The sequence below is a fragment of the Thermobia domestica genome, chromosome 5 (assembly GCF_964235325.1).
Source record: "Thermobia domestica chromosome 5, izTheDome1.hap1.1, whole genome shotgun sequence".
NCBI classification, from domain to species: domain Eukaryota; kingdom Metazoa; phylum Arthropoda; class Insecta; order Zygentoma; family Lepismatidae; genus Thermobia; species Thermobia domestica.
This window is the reverse complement of record NC_137458.1, coordinates 130,086,478-130,105,865: the sequence shown is the minus strand read 5'-3', so window position 1 is coordinate 130,105,865 and position 19,388 is coordinate 130,086,478. Positions and strand designations below refer to the sequence as shown.

The 19,388-nt window shown below is 36.0% G+C and overlaps 1 protein-coding gene across 1 annotated transcript in view; it reads right to left on the bottom strand.

Annotated features, from left to right (window-relative positions):
• LOC145686127 (protein croquemort-like) overlaps positions 1–15,131 on the bottom strand; it is a 100,497-nt gene extending 85,366 nt beyond the window's left edge. The window contains exon 1 of the mRNA XM_081759103.1: positions 14,881–15,131. The gene's annotated coding sequence lies outside the window, so the exon portion shown is untranslated. The remainder of the gene's footprint in view (positions 1–14,880) is intronic.
• Positions 15,132–19,388: the final 4,257 nt, after the last annotated feature.

Below are 19,388 nucleotides of genomic sequence, written 5' to 3'. Positions count from 1 at the left end.
CGCTCACCTAGGAACCCCAAGAGACAACACAGAAAAATTGGGCTTAATCTGTTGAGGCATTCCCAAATTTTGTGTAACCTAACCATATGATGATGATGATGATGATAATAGCCATAAATACGACGATGACAAGTTGTACTAGCTAATTAAAAGCAACAAAGATCATAATGCCGAAAATTTCATTGTGATTGCTTGAGAGGTTCAAAAGTTATTAAAAGGAAACAAATTCCAAAGTTCTAAAAAAAAAAAAAAAAAAAAAAAAAAAAAAAAAAAAAACTGCCCTTTTTTACAGCGGTTCGCATCAGAAAATTACGCACTGAAGGGGTTAAAGAGGTAGTCTTATAATCCCGTCTTATACGTATAGACTCGAAATGAGGTTGGTAGTGTGGTTCTGTAATTCCTCTCTCGGAAGTTGGAGGTGGAGATATTATGGTGGGGAACGACCTGTATACTATGAAGACCTGTATGGTAATCTGTACATCCGACAACTGTACCGCATTTAAGAGCCCCAGTCGAGCTTTGCATCCTCGTCATAACCTCGATGCTGAAAGAGGCATTTTAACCAATATAGAAGGTTACTCGGATTATATGTGGCCGATTTGGTAACGCTCTTGCCTGTTTTTGTGACCAAAAATATGAAACCAGCCTCGTCAGCAGTGTGACATCTCCGTTTGCTGATGTCGGAGTGTCGAAAGTGAGTCGTTATTAAGAAGGATACATCATGACACTTTTCCACACAAATTTTTCATTCAACAGAACATTAAAATAGTGTCCGGAAAATGTTCAATCATCAGAGTAATCATAACTAAAGATATTGTGGCTAAGCAAACATAAATCAGGCCTATGAAGAAACAATCAGTAACGAAAGAGGTCCGTTTGAGGTTACCAATGAACATATTGCATGAAGTGTTTTGTGAAATTTGTCAACTGGCAGGCCAGGAGAACAGAACACTTCAATGTGAGATGGCCCAACCCATTGTCAGTCATAACCTCCACGGGTTTAAAGTTCCGTCCTGCGACAAATTTCTGAAAGTAAGACATAATATCGCAAACTATATACAAGACATTTGAGGAGGGAAGAGAGTAAAACTGAAAGACGACAATCATATTGGATGAAGTCTATTTTATCATATACATAATGGTACGTAGCATGCGGGCAATACGTACCGTGATACCAATGACAAGGAATATATAGAATTTTACCACAAATGTACATACAGTTCACCGCAGGGAATCATGAATGTCGCCATATAGTTACGAGAGGAAGTTGGTGGTGCACAAGGTGGACAAAAATGAAACTGCCTACTTCCAGGAATTCATAATCACTCCACTCTATCTGAAATCGCCCTTCGTTTGTGCAGAGCTATCAAGAACCACATTCGGATCCATATGGACAAAGTGTCCACCCATAACCTCGGGTTTCATCATATCACGAAGCAGAAAACATATTGCTTTTCATGACACTCCTGTCAATAACTCTGACGCTAGTCCAATGCTAGTCAATATCTGCTATTTAGACTGTTAAAACAATGTCTACAACAGCCTCACTTGTCGGTGGAAAATTTGCAGGGAGAAATGGGATAGCGTTTCTATCCTTGCGTCCCAACGTATTCTGTCGCAGTGGAAACTGTGATGTCGAGTGATAGTCCATAGTTGTTTCAACAGAATACAAGCTATGTTGGTGCCATGGTTTTTCACAGGGTAAATACACTCTGAAAATCAATCGGACATGCCCCCAAACAATCTTCCGTAATTTAATTTTAATCTTAAAACATGCAAATAACAATACTACTCGACAGAAAACGCCTCCATCAATCTAAAGTTCTTGTACTCCTTGATTCTAAATTTACTTTAAAATCGTTCTCATTTGTGATTTCAGGATTTGGCAACTATCCAAGACCAAAGTCTGATTTTATTAGATACTTACGTAACGTGAGAAACTGAAAACAGTAAGTTTATAACGTAGCATACCACGAACAAAAATAATACGACCAAATAATTACATCACTATCCTTACCATTAAACAATATATAAATATGTAACTTTTTGTGACTGGAAGAGAAGTTTCTCAGGGAAACCATAAACGTGAGATTACAACCAAACTTTTGTAAGAGGAAGCAAAAAAAGGAACGATGAGAACACGATATTGATTACAAACTTGAAATGCAATTAGATTAGTTTATTTTTCAAAGCCTGGAGCCGGTTACTTATTCTCTGTGAAGGTTTTCTTGGTAATTATTTCAAAAGGAATTTGTCATAAATAACAAATTTCAAAAGGAATTTGTCATAAATAACAATAATTAAAGAACTTTTATTTTTATCTGTACGGTATTCACCAGCTTATGGCATATGCTAATGATGTAAATTTAATAGGGGCTGATAGGAGAACATTAGAAAGAAGTGCAGAGATCTTATTAAACGCTTGCAGGGACATGGGTTTAGAAGTAAATGCAGAGAAAACTAAATACATGGAAGTGCGTCGGAACCGTAATACGGCAAATTATAGATACGTTAAAATATTAAATAATACTTTTGATAAAGTGGACACTTTCAAATATCTAGGATCAATGTTAACAGATGAAAATCATATTCACGAAGAAATTAAATATCGACTAAAAGCAGGGAATTCGTGTACTATTCGGTTCAAAATCTCTTGTCGTCGCGAATTTTGTCGAGGAGTTTGAAGTTTAAAATATAGAAAACGATAATCATGCCTGTTGTTCTGTATGGTTGCGAAACATGGTCGCTTACTCTGAGGGAAGAACATAGACTGAAAGTATTTGAGAACAAGATCCTGAGACGAATATTCGGACCCAAGAGGAACGGAAATGGGGAATGGCGGAAACTTCATAACGAGGAACTACATAATTTATACAGTTTACCCAAAATTGTTAGGGTCGTGAAGTCTAGGAGGCTTAGGTGGGCAGGTCATGTAGCTAGAATGAAAGAAAGTAGAAACGCTTTGAAAGTCTTGACTGGAAGACCAATCGGAAAATGACCATTAGAAGACTCAGGCGCAGATGGGAGGACAATATTAAGATGGATCTCGCAGAGATAGAAATGCAATGTAGAAACTGGATCCAATTGGCTAAGGATAGAAGTCAGTGGAGAGCTTTTGTGAACGCGTCATTGAACCTTCGGGTTCCATAGGCCATAGAGTTAGTTAGTTAGTTAGTTAGTTAGTTAGTGCATATAGATTTACAGTAGCACGGCAGTAATTTGAATTTAAGCTTTATTTTTGAAGAATCTGGGGATACATTTAAGAGTTAAAGCATGAATTTTCAGTTTTCTTAAGATTTCGAATATCTATAAGAATCTAGTAAAGAGAAAAAGAAACATTTTAAAAAATATGAATAGTTCTTCTATGAATATATATTTGTACCAATTTCCGTAATAATATTAGTCCTATAAAATCCGGTATGGCACTATTATTAAGTATTCTGCCTTTTGGCAGGTCCTGAGACTAATGAAGTTTTCATTATTATTATTATTATTATTATTATTATTATTATTATTATTATTATTATTATTATTATTATTATTATTATTATTATTATTATTATTATTATTATTAACTTTAGATTTGGACCTGGAAGAGTTTCTTCCACGTTTCTCGGTCTTCAGTTTCCACTTTTAACTCCCAATACTTTCTTCTATTGTTCAAATCATCAATCAGCTGTGTTCTTCTTTTTCCTATTCCTCGCTTTCCTTTCATCTTTCCTTCTATGGCGGTATGAAGAAGACAATTTCTTAGCATGCTATGCCCAATTCAATTGGCCTTCCTACGAAGGATGGTGGCTAGAAGCGTCCTCTTCTCTCCTATCTATTTTAAAACATCTTTGTTTGTTACTCTCTCTGTTCATTTTATCTTCTCCATCTTCTTCCAACACCACATTTCGAAGCTCTCTAAATATATTTTTCTCTAACTTTCGTAATGTTTACGTCTCTGAACCATACAATCCAATGCTCCGCACATAGCAGAGCATTCGACAAACTACTTCCTAAGTCCAATATTGAGCCTGCTAGTTAAGAGTGATCTTTTCTTGAAGAATACTTCTCTAGCCATGGCTATTTTTGACCACATCTCTTTGGTGCAGTAAGCGTCTCTCGTCAAAATACTTCCCAGATACTTGAAATGATCGACCTCCTCAAGTTCTCTTTGTTCTACTCTGACCCGTAAATGTGCGTTTCCACGGGATACTCTCATGATTTTCGAATTTTCGATGTTGATTTCCGTTCCATATAGTTCCCTAGGAACAACTATTATCTCCTGTAGTCCTTCTTCGGTTCTAGGCTATAATGACCGTACATTTGTATACTTGATCTTGTTAATGATCTGCTCTCCAATCTTGAAGTCTCTAATTTCCATTAATGCTTCCTTCATTAAACATTCACTGTATACTGATAGTAAATTAACAGTGTCGAAAACCTGCGTCATATTTAATTTTTAGCCAACTTACTTCTATGAGGAATTATTTTTTCTGTTTCCTTTAAAATAAACTGAAATTTCAGTGGTTTGATTCTACAGGATTCTTTAGATCTTATATAAATATCTGTTATTACGTGTCTGTTATTTAAAACGATGCAAATTCATTTTAGAAAAGAGCAAGAGTTAAGTAGACCTAAGGGAGAAATCAGTAAAAATCAAATCATTAAAATTTCAGTCTATTTTAAAGTAAACTGAAAAATAATTCCCCATAGAAATCAATGAGCGAAATGAAAATAAGAACTACATAGGTATTCAACATCATCAAGATGCTGCAAATTATGCCAGCTGTGATAATTTGAAACAAGCTTTATTACTGTTTATGAAAATAATGCCTAAGAGCGCACTTGTTCATTTCTCACTTCTCTCTCTCTCTCTCTCTCTCTCTCTCTCTCAGTTTTAACCGACTTATAAAAAGGGAGTTCTCAGTTTGATTTTTATGTACGTATGTTCGTATGTAGGTATTCGCGATTATATCAAGAACCATTGCTTATATTTCGATGCGGTTTTCATTAACCCAACAAGTTATTTCCAATGAAGGTTCTTGTGTATAAAATATTTTTCAAAAATGAATAATCAATTAATTATTTAAAAAAGAAAACAAATAATTCCTGTGTCGTCTGAGGAAAAACTTACCCTAAAGTATGGGACAACCAGCTACTCAACGAAGTAAGGTAGGTTGCATATAACGAAAGGGTTACGTCAATCTTTGTAGTCAGCTTTGTCCAACTGATTTTAAAACTTTTGGTGATGGATGTTTAAATCGTTCTTTCTTTCTTGCCCGTTTGAATTCCACTGGTAAGTACTGTATTCATTGAAGTATACCTACTTATCGTTTACCTACTTATGAAAATATAATCTCCGACATGTTATTAATGTTATGTATTTGTTTTAGTCACTTCTGCAGTAACACGCGATCACGAATATACGATATTAGTCTGTGCGTGGGAATAATAATTATAGTGCTTTTATTTTTATACAAGTGTTGCAATGAAAATTGTTAAGTTCTTTAACATATCCTCAAAGAAAGGTAGTTAAGACTGGAATATATTGTACATACGAGCATATAATGAGTAATGTATTCCCAATTTGACTGTCCGTTTGGATTATATGTTCTTATAACATCGAACAAAATATAGTTTTTTATAGATGCAGTTTCACATCAAATGAGTTTATTCAGTGTTCATCATTATACTATTCAAGTTGTTTTTCGATATAGGATGACTTATTTTCAAAACTCCTTGTTTTTTTTCTTTCTAAATGTTAAACAATGACTTATTTTGAAAACTGCTTGTTTTTTTTTTTTTCTAAATGTTATACAATGACTTATTTTCAAAACTCGTTTCTAATATGCCATATAATGACCTATTTCTGAAAGTCCTTGTTTTTTCCTAATATATCATGCAATGAATATTTTCCGAAACTCTCAATTCTACAACTTGTATTTGAAACATGAAACTGTTATTCAGTTACAGATTCAGGTTGTTAATAACTTATACAAATACGTTGAAATCTTTCGCTCGTTCACCCAGCTTATATACGTGGAGGGTTAATTCCTGCTTCAAAGCTCCTAAATAGCTAATATCTGAAATTTGTTAAAATTTGCATATATTTGAAACGTAGGAGTATCATAATATTAAGTTTTGAACAGAACAATTCATTCTTTGTGAGGAACCTTTAAAGTCATAACTGTTTATATAAGAAATATTTGTTTTCCCTTCTACGTAAGGGAAGTGAAGAAGGAACCAAAAGTGAGGAAGAAAGGGTAACTGCCCACTCTTTTATTGTCTCTGGCACCAAAGTATGTGGGGCATAGTGTAAGTGTTACATTTTCTCCATTCTTTTGATTTTTCTTTTCCTTTTTTTTTAATATTTCACAAAGACATACAATATATATCGTACGCAATCTACAAAATGAGCACCCTCGTGGTTAAGCGGTTAGAGTATGCGCCTTTGGCGTGGAAGACCCGGGTTCGATTCCCGGAAGAAATTCATGTGGTTCGGAACTCATGTTAATTTGTACATCCACGTGGTTAAGCGGTGAGAGTATGCGCCTTTGGCGTGGAAGACCCGGGTTCGATTCCCGGAAGAAATTCATGTGGTTCGGAACTCATGTTAATTTGTACATCCACGTTTCATGTAGCCTCGTTGCTGAAAGGGACGCTAAAAACTCAAAATCAAATCAAATCTTTATGAAACGTAACCGATCTTGACTAAACTTTACATGGAAATTTTGATTTGCTTAATACGTATCAGAGGCGTAGCGTACGTGAAAGCTCAGAAAGTAATTGCTCCCGAAATGAAATGGAGACGAGAAACTTTATTTCTCGTCTCACATGTATTTTCAGAAGCCTCGTCTCGTCTCAATTCTCGAAGAATTCTTTCTCGCCTCGTCTCGATCCTCAGAAAGCTTTACACATCTCGTCTCGAAAATATTCCAGTCTCGTTTCGTAAATTTATGTACAAAATTTATGATCTAATTTTTTCTTCTTAATTTCATGTAGAAGATATAAGAATCCTTCCGAATCACGTGAGACCCACGAAGGGTGTGGTACAACAACATTTAAACCACATTTATTGTTGAAGTCATTGTGTAATGATCACTTGTGCATCTTTAGACATAGATAAATGTTTCTTATGTCCTTCAGAGACTCACTTTGAGTTTCTTTACTATGAATAATGTAATACTAAAATGGGGAACGCGATTTAAGACGGTGTTCGTGAAATTTCCCGTATCGCCTCGATTCCCCTGAAAACGAGACTAAATATATATACAATTGTACCACTTGGATGCCAGTGGCCTAAATCAATAAAACTGAAAAAAGAATGGATAAATGCTTTCATTCAGTTCTACACATGAATACCTTTTTAAAAAGATTATTGTAAACAGTAAATTATAAGACCATAAAGTACACAGTTATGGTTTTGGTTAAAAAAAAAAAAAATCATAACATAAATATGAATTGATCATGAGGTGTAGCTCTTTAAATTTCTCTCCTGCAAAATTTCAATTTTCGACTTGGGCCATTTGGTATCCATGTGGCCCAAGTGAAGATGGAAAAATGTTGATGCAAAGCGAAAATGAAGAGAAATCTTGAAAGTTATGAAAGAACAGAGTTTCCTTTTCTATCTATTTGAAACTACAAACAAAGGAAACGAAACGCAACTTCAGAAAGAGATAAGGCTCTGCTCCTTTACTGAAATTAAATAGAACAATCTTATTGTGCGCTAATATGGCGTCGTTTAATAGTAATGACTATTTAAGAATATATTCAAAATATTCTTCTTTTTCTAGTCACGTGGTTTAATTTTACGCTCTCTGTAACTGTAGTTTAGTAACAATAAAATATTGTTTACAGAAAGAACACGAGTGTTCACAGTTTTTCCCCATATCGAAAAATGAATTTTTCGAGAGCAAAATAATAAAAGAAAATAAAAATAGATTTTTTTTTTTTTTTTGAAAATATGAAAAACGAAATACAGTTTTGATGTTCGAAAAGGGTCATATTTAGTTTGGACTTAGTCAAATTTTTGAAAGACTCAAAAACAAATTATTGGTATTTACGGTATTCTTTGAACAAGAATTAGGTCGAAATATTCGTATATGGAACAAACCTGTTCAACATTAAGGAAGTGCAGTGTGTACTCTTATAGCAAAGATTTAATAAAATCAATCAACGATAAACTTTCTCCGCAATCGGAAAACTTATTATTTCTCTTAAATATCACCATATTCGATAAATTCGAGAGAATCTTAAGATTCACTTTAAACAACATCGAAATAAGTCCTGAGAATTAGGATTATGAATTAGATTTCTGGGATTTCGGAACCTATGGCCATGTTAGCCCGTCACGTATGAGGGATAACGTCCCTCGGCGATCACACCATCCAAGGAAAGGCAGGGAAGGAAGATTTAGGAAACTAAAGAAGCGGCCTGGGACCTGTACGTTAGGTACTATTCCGGCATTTGCCTGGTGTGAATGAGAAGAACCCAGGAAAACCTCACTCAGAATGGCTGGTCTGAAAAAAGCTTTTTTACACTTTGTCGACCGAGTGTCCCCACCGGGAATCGAACCCGAGATATTTCGCACCAAAGATGAGAGCGTTAGTAACTACGCTACGCGGGATCATAATAAGTCTTAAAAGCATTGTCTGTTTCCTATAAATGTATGTTTTTTTCTTTATCCTTGTGAGTGCGCTCACCTTTATAATTCACGTCTAATTAACACAAGACGCTTAACAATACGGCAATAAACAAAAACACAAATATTCGCATGACGAACCTATAGTTGTTATCCTGTACCGTTTACACATCCGCTTTTAAACTAGTTTTCGTACAGAAGCATTCACAAACAACAATATATGATAGGTCTACATATATTTTTTATATAATGAAAATTTTCCATATTTCCATAACCTGTTCTCTATCATGAAGTTCAAGGTAAAGATTGATTACGGAGAACGTTGTTACATAACTTTTTCCGTCCTTTCGTGAATTTATAAAAAAGAATTTTTGCCTGTAAGGCAACCACAGTAACTAAGTGATAACATGTTCATCTTTTGACATCAGAATCTGTATTGATTAATATTAAAACATTGTGTTTACAATACTGCCTTTACATTTTGTTAATTTATTAGGATCCTGTAGTGGAACTTAGAAGATTGTATTGTTAATATATCTGTCTGTCCATCCGTTAATCCACACGATCACTTGAACGAAATTAAAAATGAAATGAAATATTTCAGTTTAACGTCTCACGATTATGCCCTGTAGACTAGGACAGTAGTGTCCTTTTTGAGACAATATACATATATACATCAGGGCAAAAAGCACTAAACTTGTCTTCTGGTTGGTTAGAGACTCCGACGGGTCATGGGTAACGGTAACGATTCATATCACATTTAAAATCAATAAAATTTCCTACAATCCCTAGCTTCTATGGAATTTTCACAGTAGCAAAGGAATGTTGGTTACCTACAATAAAGTTGAGTTGAGTTGAGTTGATTTTAGTTTAGCGTCCCGTTCAGCAGCTAGGCTATATGAGACGTGGACCTACTGATTAACGTGGAATTCGAAGCACATGAGCTCCCGCAGGGAATCGAAACCGGGTCTTTCACGACAAAGGCGCGTACACTAACCGCTTAGCCACGAGTGAGTTCACCCTACAATAAAGGAATATGTCGGTTTTCTTACTGGAATTATCTCGACCGAGTTCGTTCATGGAATCAAATCATTAACACCTGCAAGGGTAACGGTGACTTTAACTATGACTGTCCATATATCGTTTAAAATCTATAGCATTATCTAGCTTTTATGCAATCAACACTACAGCAAAGAAATGTTGGTTGCCTATGATAAAAGGATATGAAGCTTTTCATACTGCAATTATCTCAGCCAATTTCGTTTATGGAATCAAATCGTTAACATTTCCACGGGTAACTATGAATTTAACAGTAGTTATCCATATCCTGTACATGGAATCGATTAATCTTCATTACCGTAGTTATCAGAATTTATTATTTTCTAATTACACACTCACACACACACAAAACTCGCTTTTATTCCCAACAATGTGTTAGTTACACTAAAACATTCCATGATATATGATAATATTCCAAATTACCCTTCACCACTGTTAGTCATTCAGAGTGCAAGGTCCATTTCCATTAACAAGGACAGACTTAATGTTTAGCAAGACCTAACTATTTATAGTTTCATAGTGTATTCATGTTCAAGAATTGTCCAAAGGAAAGATGAGACTTATTTTCTTGAGCCTGTCGAAGAGTCGTTTCCAGACGTGATAGTTGATGAGCAGTGTTAGTTAAACGATCTACTTCTGGTCTGTTGGCTCTGAACTGTTACAAAGCGTGCATCACTTGTGAAGTGAACATTGTTTGTGTGTTACGTTATACTCAAAATGCAGAGGAGTCGAGTAGCGAAAGGCGATAAAGGTTTGAAAAGATGTCTTTCCGAAAGGAGGGGATGACACAATGCATTCCAAGAAGTTAGATATAGTGTCAAGTTCTGAGTGCACACTACCGAATCTCCTCAACCAATGAAGGCTCAAATAAACACAAAGAAAGTAAAATCGATGTTCATTGTCTTTTTTTTTTAATTTAAGATATTTTCCATAGGAAGTTCTATCACTCAGACAAATGGTCAATTCTGCATTTTATGTGAAAGTTCTTAAACGGCTGAAGAACCGAACCTCGTGCTTCAAGTTCCTCACCCCATCAATGCGTCGAGGCACGTGGTTCAAATCCAGCTTGCAAGAACACCATTTCGGGACTTAAAAGCATGCAAGCTATCGTGATAAGTGCTTTGAAAGATGACCCTCTTCGAGACTTTTCACTACGAGGCATGGCATGAACTACTGACAACGGTATCCAATGGAATTCAGGGATGTTATTTCGAGGAATTTTAAGTAGCCTGATTACTTTCCGAACTGATCGCGTATATTCAATGTCCACGATAAATCTTCTGTTCCAAAATAGAAAGTTAATGAAAAAGAGTATCCCCTGATAATTGAAAGTGTTTTAAAAAGGGGCGTTTTCTGGAGAGGTCAGGGGGGAAATATCTACTCCCGAGTTTGAAAAAATGCATGTATTTACTGTCCGTACGGAAACAAAATAATATATTGTAACAAAATACGTTTTCTTATGGAGCATGTCATATTCGATAATAATACTTTTCAAAAACTCATTCCCCTCCACATGATAATCCTGGAGATGGGTCAGAGCTGTGCCCATTCGCGTGGCTTTCTGGTCTTCGTATAATAATTTTGGTACCCATATTGAACACACTTTTTTCTGTAGTCAAGTACCTAATGCATTACATAACGGGTACGTTTTACTTAAATGTTTACTCCCTTTGCTACATTCTGCATTGTGATTATTCAGCACTCCTTGCTTAGTCTCTCAATGAACACAGCAACCTCCCCAACGCACCAGTTTTTCCTTCTTAAAGTGATTTGCACCACTTACATATCTCCTTAAGAGACATCACTGCATTTGCATATACACACTGCAATTATCGATGGATTTCAGCAGACCTGGTGGATGGCAAGTCTGTCGATATTTCCAATAGTGCGGCCATTTTGACACTGTTCCCCACACATACAGAGGATAAATACCGCAACGATATGGTGTGGTTGTGATGCCATGTATGGTACTCCCGTAACACGTACACCATGAAAGGAAGAGATATAAGTTTTCAAACACCAAAGACACTTCCTTATATTTTTCTTTAAAGAAACAACATATATTAATAAAAAACGCGAAACCTTCATTTCGGTGAACAACCTCCACTTCTCCCCTAATGGAAAATCTGAAATGACGCTCGTGGTTTCAAAGGCTTTCGGCTATATTTTGCCTACACGGAGTAGATGTACTTCACTTGTATGATTAATGAAATCACCCGATCGTAATTTCTGGAGTTATAGAGATTAACCTTATCATAGGAGTCAAACTAGATTTCCTTTAACTCTCCAAAGTGTACTAATCGCTGCGTATTAAGGAATCAGATCCTTCCCGTATGCTCATAGTGTGGCACATCTGCCCGCATGCATGAGATCTATCTTGTAAGTAGGTTAACGCTTGTCAATTGGCTGACGTTTTCAGTTTCAGTGGAAGACAGTCTATCACCACTGATCTCATTTCAATCACTCTCACACGTAACTACATATCGATAAAATAGAAAAGATATATCGAAAAGACAGACTTCAGATTTGAAAGCCGTTAAATTTATGAGCTGTTTTCAATTCATAATAATAATAATAATAATAATAATAATAATAATAATAATAATAATAATAATAATAATAATAATAATAATAATAATAATAATAATAATAATAATAATAATTAATGTCACAAAAACAGTGCTATGCTGGAATGCAATGAACGAACCCGTTCCGCAAGTTTAGATGCAAAATTAGTTTTAACGTACCGGTACTACTGTAATGTCTTATAGGTTAAAAGAAACGAATAATAAACACAAGGAAACGAAAAAAATAATGAGGAATGGAAATATTGGAAAGACAAGAGAGAACCACAAGAAACCTATAGCCAGAGCGTTATGTTGTGTACCACAAGCTCATATAGACTGGGATCAGTGGAACCAATTTCTATCTAATTCTTGGAGGGGGGGGTAACAAGACATCAATTAGGATCTTAATACAGATATGGATGGCTGAAGCATGTTTTAAGGGGGATGGTGGCACGGGAGCTCCAATCTCACAGGATCAGCGCTAATGACTGGGATTCAACTAGGAATACTTCGTACCGGTATGAATACTGTTTTGCTGCTTCCCATTTAAATATAGCTATGTATTTTCTTCCCTGCACGGCTACGGGTTTAGAAGTAAAGGCACAGAAAACTAAAATACATAGAAATTCGCCGTGACTGTATACTGCAAATTATAGGTGTAAAATATCAAATAATACTTTTGACAAAGTGGATTCTTTCAAATATTTAGGATCAATATTAACAGAACAAAACTATATTTACGAAGAAATTAAATCACGACTGAAAACAGGGAATTCATGTTATTTATTCAGTCTAGTAGTCCTTTTGTTTTCGAAAATTCTGTCGAAGAATTTGAAGCTTTAAAATATATAAAACGATAATTATGTCTGTTGTGCTGTATGGTTATGAAACATGGTCGCCTACTTACAGAGAAGAACGCAGACTGAAAGCATTTGAGAATAAAATCCTGAGGCGAATATTCGGACCCAAGAGGGGCCGAAATGGGGAATGGCGGACACTTCATAACGAGAAACAGCATAATTTATATAATTTACCTGACATTGTGAGTCATTAAGACTAAGAAGCTCAGTTGAGCATTCCATGTAGCCAGGATGGAAGAAAATAGGAACACTTTTAAAATTATTATTGGAAACTCAATCGGCAATAGGAAGACCTAGGCACAGATGGGAGGACAATATTAAGATGGACGTCGCAGAAGGAAGCATACAAAATAGATACTGGAGTCAACTTGCAATATGTCTGACCAGGGCTAAGGGTAGAAATCAATGACGAGCTTCAGTAATGGAGGAGTCAATAAAGTGAATGTGACATTTAAGCTCTGGGTTTCATAGCCCACATAGTTAGTTATTCATTTTTTTTTCTTATTTTCATCTTCTGCTGAAATTGAAATGAAATGAAATCTTTGAGTTTTATGTCCTACGATTATCCCGGGGTGGGCTAAAGGAGACGCTGATGATGAGAAATGAATAGAAATGAATGAAATGGTGGAATGAAGAAAATGGGAGGAAACGGAATAACCCCGAGGAAACTCACGCACACGGTGTTTGTCTACCACGAAGTTCACTTGGTGCGAGTTGGAATCGAACCAGGTACCCCATGCACCAGAGCTGAACGCTCTACCACTGAGTCACCACAGCCCTTCTTCTGCTGAAATTATTTGTCTCCAAGTATTGATCAGCAGATAAAGAATTAATAATTTTATTACTTAGGATTTGAACCCACGACTTCTGACTTTCGACTAAGCTAGTCTCATTGTAAGGAAGAGTTCAGATCCACCCACATCTTTTTTTCCTTGTTCTCTCTAACTTTCTCTGATTTTTACTAGCAATATTGAGACACAAACTTACAAGAGACAATTTGTTTGTTGGTGTGAGATTCAACATTACTTTTCACCACCATGGCTACACAAGACATATATATCTACATATGGGATCTTAATGTGTACTCTTACAACGAAACGATCTCGGAAAATGGAATGAAATGAAATCTTCCAGTTTAACGTCACAGGATTATGCCCTTTAGATTAAGGGAAACGAATAATTAAGAGAAGGGAATGCTAATGGAAGAATTGGTGGAATTTTAATGTGGGAGAAAATCCAACTACACGATGCTGTCCACCACAAACTTACTTGGACAGGGATCGAACCAGGAACCCCACGCACCAAAGGTAAGGGCTGTACCACTGAGCCACCGTGCTGCCCTCCAAAACGAACTCCGTTCCTTCAGCTTCGAAGTCGAAAACCCTAACCGTTTAGACAAGGAAGTTCTTAAACAAAAGTCAGGCCGGTTCTTCATAAACTTTTTGTTCTCTACTCGGAGAGAAATTCCTGATGTTACATCTTGACAAAGAAGAAGAAAGGAGAAATTTATACATGAAACTTTGTTGTTTCATGTCGGTTTGAAGTGTCTGGATAAAAGAAGAAGAAAAAAGACATACACACAATGTCATGTTAGTGTCTTGTATTTCCGCCACTTGTCCTTCATGTTCAAAGTAAGGAAACTTAAAAGTAATTGCGCAAGTTAAATCAACACACATGATTGGCCTTTCGGGTAAACAACACAATCATCTTTCATATGACATTGGAACAAAGAGAAATAAGAAGAAATCAACATTTAGAAACTTACCTTTTTCCTCCTATCTAGAAATAATATAAACTAAACTCTGGCACACATTCTAATCTTCACTGGATTTTGGAGCTCAAACAGAACTTTACACTTGTTTTTTATTGGTTACGTAGAAAATGATTATTAAGTGAGAGAGAGAGAAAAAAAGAAAAGAACAAGATTAAACTCGTATTCGGCGCCGCTGTTTCTCTCAACACAACACACACACGAGCGATTGCCGTCCAGCACTGACAAACTAAAATCTCGCTGCAAACTGCCACAATACTTCTGCTGGAAGTCCTCTGTCAGCCTATGATGGTTGATTACGTCACAAACCAAGAGGAAGTTATTGGTTGATATTAGTGCGAGGACGCGGGGAAGAGGAAGCGTAAAGAGGGATAGAATAATTTGTGATAAATAAATATCATATAATAACTAACGACGCTGAAAATACAGAATTTGTGTAACAAGAAAAGTTTAATTCCATAATCTATCAGAAATCTTTCAGCTTTACGTCCCACGTTTATGCCGGCTGCGGCTAGATTAAAGGAGACGATGATGATGAGAAATGAATTGATGATGGAGTGAATAAAATGGGAGGAAACAGGAGAACCCCCACAAAATCCTTCGCACACGGTGTTTGTCCACCACAAAGTTCACTTGGCGCGGGCTGGGATCGAATCAGGGACCCCACGCACCAGAAGTGAACGCTCTACCACTAAGATACTGTGGCCCTCCTAATACATTAAAATTAAAATAGCTGCATTTTCATTCATTCATACAATCATCCAATGGCATACGCAGAAATTCGTAAAGGGTGGAAGATGAGTTCAAACTTCCAGTTTTTTATTTTTGTATACAATCTTGATTAAGAGGGGTTAAAACACCGAATTCCCCCTTGCGCACGCCACTGGATTTATCCAGAGAAGCAAGTCTGAACTTAGAGATCCTACATGGTTAACAGAGTTAGGGCTCTCTTTTCGTCAATTTGGTAAACTAAATAAATAAATAAATAAATAAAAATAAAAATAAAAATAAATTAAATTAAACACTTCTTTTCATTTGTGTTTATTTTGCATATTTTCGAATTTGAAAATAGACAACCAGAATTAGAAATGAAATAAACAAGTACCAACTATGTTCTTTGCAACATGCAGGGCCGGCCTTAAGCCGATTGCACCGATTGCTTCCAATCGGGCCCCGCGCCTAAGGGGGCCCCGCGCTTGCCGTCTACTCTACTCTTCAGTCTAATCTACTCCAGTATCGTTTTAACAGCATACTAGGCCCCAGAACAAACAAGTGTGTTGTGGTCCCTATGACTAAATTTTGCTCCTAATACATGTAATTAATACGTGCCATTCTGTTCGCCGGGCCCCCCAATGCTTGCGGGGTCCCGGCCAAGTGGTTATAGTACCGTTAAGATTGCTCTGCTACTCTCGGTTGTCAAGTACACACAACATATTGCAATACAGGTACATTTATGGATTCCACAGGGGAGGGGATGGCGTCTCACTAACCAGTAAATGAATAGCTTGTATTTAGTATTCGGGCATAAGCAAACATTTTCTGAATTTAGTGCTGCAGTAGTTTCTTTTTTATTTTTTTATGTTTACAATTTCTGTTGTAAAAATAGCCTAGATATTATGTCCAGGGAGTATTCTGCACACATCAAGACCTCTAACACACCCCTAAGATGAATTCATTTCTTTTATTCATTCATTTTCAATTATGTCTTAAGTAATGGGCGACTTTTCATAAGAAATTATACGCAGGTGTTATGTTTTATTCAGTCATATTTACACACAGTGCAAGAAGGGTCTATTATTTTAACCTTAAATTTCAAAATAACTTTTCGAAAGTCAATTCGTGTAAGGCGGCCAAATTGACAAAGAAACTGTGGTATTTATAGTTATTATGACGTATAAGACGTCATTCACTTACATTTTACACAATATAAGGATTGTTAATAGCTTTTACTAAACTTCTAAAAACATATCTTAAAGTATAATTATTGTCGTATACACGGCCGCCCGCAGGGTGAGGCAAGGGTGTCAGTTACATCACCTATATTTTCGAAAAGTGTTCAGTTCTTCGAAATACATGTCGAAACTTGTTACATTGGCTTGCTGATACAGTTATCTTTAATAGATTAGTATGAAATTCTATAGTACTATAGATATTTACCAGATTTAATATATGTACAGTATCGTAGCGAGGATTTCATTTCGGGGTGGTTCCGAGGGTCCTTCCCTGGAAAGTATTCGGCAATGGGGAAACTAAAACGCAATTTTAGGGTTTCTTTTAACAACTTGAAAATTTTCAGGCGTCCGGGGGCCGTCAGTGTTTGGTAATATTTGGCAATGTGAGGACTGAAAACATAGTTTTAAGCATTATTTTAACAACTTTTCAAAATTTCAAATTTCTGGAGGTCACTAAAACAAGTAGTATTATGACTATGTCCTTTCCAGATATGATGTACTCATATTGCTAGTTGTATATATATATATATATATATATATATATATATATATATATATATATATATATATATATATATATATACAATTTAATATTGAAATGTACCTTATATATGTTTAGGCTATTAATTTTCACGCACTATTTAAGCACACATTTCGATTGCCATCCATTCTGATTGCAAAATTCCTATTAAACTTTTGAAATGAAATGAAAATTATATACGTATATTTATCCAGGATTTTTTCTTAAGAACTGGATGATTACTGAAAGGAGGCAATTATGAAATTTAATTTTGTGTGCTCTCCCACCGGCAATCGGGTTCGAGATTATGTACCCCACAGGGTGCACGCGCTAACCACTACACCAGCATAGAGAGCGCTAGGGGGTATATATACAGGGTGTTTCAAAACAACACCGACAACATTTGAGAGGTGATTCCTGACACCAAGATAAGACAAAAAATATAGACGAACCTGGGTGCACAAATGCTTCCTTTCGTAGTTATAGGCTGCCGAAAACATGAATAAATGAACTTTAAGCTTCAAAACTATGGGATCTACCATAGTCAGATCCAGACTTAATTTAGGAACTAGTATGTGCCCTATCCAAATATCCATGTTTCAGAATCCTGGACTACTTCCACAACAATTTTTATAGAGGTAGTTGGTGAGTACTTCAAATTATATACTCGTAGTCAAACTCCCTCTATAAGAATTGTTTCGTGAGTACCTTAAGATTCTGAAATATGTATTTTTGGATAGCACACATATTGGCTCCTAGATGTAGTCTTGACCCGACTATGGTAAGTCCCATTGTTTTGAAATTATGGACCTTTAAAGTTCATTTTTCTCATGTTTTCAGCAGTCGATAAATTCGAAAGAAAGCATTTGTGTATCCAGGTTGGTCTATACTTTTTGTCTGACCTTGGTGTAATAAATCACCTTCCAAACGTTGTTGGTATTGTTTTGAAGTACCCTCTCTCTCTCTCTCTCTCTCTCTCTCTATATATATATATATATATATATATATATATATAGGTTCTACAGATCTTGGTGTAAGTTAATTGTAAACCTGGGGCCCCGCAAAATGTTTCCAATCGGGCCCCGCGCCGCCTAAGGCCGGCCCTGGCAACATGTCATCATTTTATCATTTATAATTACACTAGCTGAAATGCTCGTTCTTAGCATGGGTGTCCGTGTCAATATGAGTAAATTAATTGATAGCAAAGAACAACGCTTTGACATTGACCCTATCAATTCTTGCACCAGTTAGCAAGCCCCTTCTTGCCTAAACACTATCTCGACTGACACCAATCATATTAGTGATCCTCAAAACTATGGATTCGACACTAATATCTATCGTTTTCAATTATTATTTTACATGTTACCCTTTCCCACCTCCTCTCATTTATCTTTAAAACGTGATATACTTAAAGGAATGTTTCCAAATCAATTCCATTGTCCGATTATTTATCCTCTGCTGTTATGTAAGCCTGCACATCAAATATGTAATGATGGTTGTATAATATAAGGATTTTTAACCAAAAGGCCGCAGTGGGTCAATGGTAGAGCGTTCACCTTTGATGCATGGAGTTCCTGATTGAATTCCACCTCGTGCCAAGTGGACTCTGTAGTGAACAAACACAATATGTGTTGGTTTTCTTGCGGTTCTAAACCTTCCTCCTACTTTCTTTATTCCACCATATCATTCATTCTCATCATCACTGTCTTCTTTACCCAGCTTAGTATAACATAGGGACGTAAAACTGAAAGATTTCACTTTATTTCACCCCTCAAACCGAAAATAGATAAATCAACTTCGTACGCGATTAGATATGCTAAAAATCTATCTGCGCACAGAATTTGGTAGATCTAAGTAACTAATTTTTATACGAAAAGCTAATGAGACACACACACACACACCAAATGCCGCAAATCATATTTTGTGGGAAATTTCCAATTAGTGAACACCCTAAACTTCATTTGGATCAAAATCCTTAATTATGAATATTGAATTCTTCAATAACTAACTGATTCATACTAGCTTTGCTA